The sequence below is a fragment of the Peromyscus leucopus genome, chromosome X, assembly GCF_004664715.2.
Source record: "Peromyscus leucopus breed LL Stock chromosome X, UCI_PerLeu_2.1, whole genome shotgun sequence".
NCBI classification, from domain to species: Eukaryota; Metazoa; Chordata; class Mammalia; order Rodentia; family Cricetidae; genus Peromyscus; species Peromyscus leucopus.
In genome coordinates this window covers 111988195-111990655 of record NC_051083.1, presented here as the reverse complement: position 1 = coordinate 111990655, position 2461 = coordinate 111988195, and positions in this window count along the sequence as shown.

The following is a 2461-nucleotide window of genomic DNA, read 5'->3' as shown; positions in this document are numbered from 1 at the left end:
CATGTTCAGCTAGTTATCTTATAAGTCTCAGGTCTAGGTAAATGATATTCGTGACAAATGGTCTGAACTCTCCCACACCAATCAAAAATCAGATCTTTCACAGATATGACTACAGGCCAATTTGATTGAGGCAATTCTTCAAGCTCTTCCATGGTGACTCTAGGTTAAAATTCACTAGGGTAACATGACTCTACCTCCAGTGAGTATCCTACAAATTTTAGACTAACGTTGCAATTATCATTTTGATTTGCTTCAAAGATGTACCTGAAAGTAGCATTGTAAAATGTGTGTTGTCTATACGATTTTTATTGAAAACAGTGAAGCACAGTGTAATGTAGTTGGAGTTTTCTCTCTGGGTCTCACCAAACCCCGGCAGTTTGAAAGCCCCCTTATAAAATAAACACACAGATGCTTATATTGCTTACAAACTGTATGGCTGTAGTAGGCTTCTTGCTAACTGTCCTTATATCTTAAATTAGCCCATTTCTATTAATCTGTAAGTTGCCACTTGGCTTGTAGCTTACCAGTATCTTAACATGTTGCTTCTCCTCATGGCAGCTGGCAGTGTACCTCCCTCTGCCTTCCTGTTCCCTCAATTCTCCTCTCTGTTAGTCCTGCCTATGCTTTCTGTCTGGCTACTGGCCAATCAGTGTTTTATTTATACAGAGCAATATCCACAGCAGTGTAACTTTTTATTGTTCCAATTTATAGGACTTTTGTATGGCTCCTGTAGATTCTAGGATCTTATTAAAATTTGGAACAATATTATTCATAAATGAGTTATTCTTCAGGACAAATAATATGTTAGACAAAGAAATAAAAAAAGAAACAGAATGCTGCAAAAATAATACTTGATTTGTTTATGAAAACATGGAAGTGTAAAAAAAATAAAATACTGAGGACTTTGCAAAGAAAAGAAACTTGTCTGCTAAGAGGAATTATCTGCCAAAGGCTTCACAGCATATTAACATTCTGTTTTGCACTATAGGAGATAATATAAAGAGATATACCATTTTAAAAGTTATCAAATATTTTTCTTGATTTTAAACCTTTTATGTGTTTGGGTGTTTTGCCTGTGTGTTTGTCATGCAGTACCTAAGGAGATCCAAAGGGGGCATCAGGTCCTCTGGAACTGAAGTTACAGATGGTTGTGAGCCACTATATGGGTGCTATGAACCAAACCATGGCCATCTAGAGGATCAGGAAATGCTCTTAACTGCTGAGCTATCTCTTCCACCCTTATTTTTATTTTTTTAATATTTAATTGATATACAAAATATAGAAATTATACATAGTAATAGAATAATGTGATGTTTTAGTGCATGTATACCTTATAAAGTTTAAATCAGGTTTGATATATCTCTCCTCAAACACTTCATTATACTTTAATTACCAAATAACTGGTTATTCGTATGGACATGCCCCAATCTGTTTAACAATTAATATGTTGGTAGACATTGGATTTATATTTATTTATTTATTTATTTATTTATTTTCTAAATTAGTTATTAAGAATAACACTGTAAACATTACAAAACAAGTTTCATGTTTCATTTTTTAAGAAACACACACTTTATTCTTGTTCTCTAGTTTCAGTGAACTTGAAATGCATGTTCCTTAGGTAAATCAGTCACCTATGTCAGCTGACCTTTGGTCAGTATCTTTAAAGTGTGGAACTGTTTAGTTAACTCAAGTCAATATCTTTTTCTTGCTGTCACTCTTTCTCTTATTTAGTTAACACAGTGTTGTGAAACATAGTCCCAAAGTACTAGTTTGTTTTCTTTTTTAGACACAGGATCCCGAGCCTTATTAACCAGTAGGTTTGAGGTAGTTTCTCAAAAAGGAAGCCGTATTCCCCATTTATTCCCTCAGAACTGTTTTACAAGGTATTGCATTTTTGTCATCTTTTTTTGCTATGATAAGTTTGAATGAATAAGACAGAAGAAACACAATCCTTTTAATCTGTGCATAATGTAACATAGAAGACTGATTTTAATTTTGCATGTAGGTATTCAATTGACCTAGTAATTTTGTTGAAAATAATATTTTCCTATTGAATTCTCTTGGATCCCAGTTTTCATTTTCAATTATGAGTATAAGGTTTCATTTTTGCATGCTCAATTCTATTCCATTTATTTAGGAACTTATGAAACTACCACTTTCTCTTCATTAATATGTGCAAATGTTCACCAGTAAAGCCACATAACCTTATATTTTCTTTTTAAAAAGTATTTTCAGATTGCTAACATATTGGTTTTATTTGTTATAGGTATATTTATATTTCATTCTGACTCAGTTTGGGTGGTTTGTGTCATCATTGAAATTTCTACACTTAATTTATCTAATTTGTCTGCTTATTCATAGTATTCTCCTTACATTTGATTCCTTTAATGTCATTAGTCAATTATTTTTTGGTGACACAATGAGTTCAATTAGAGTTGATTACAAAAACATGGGTGAG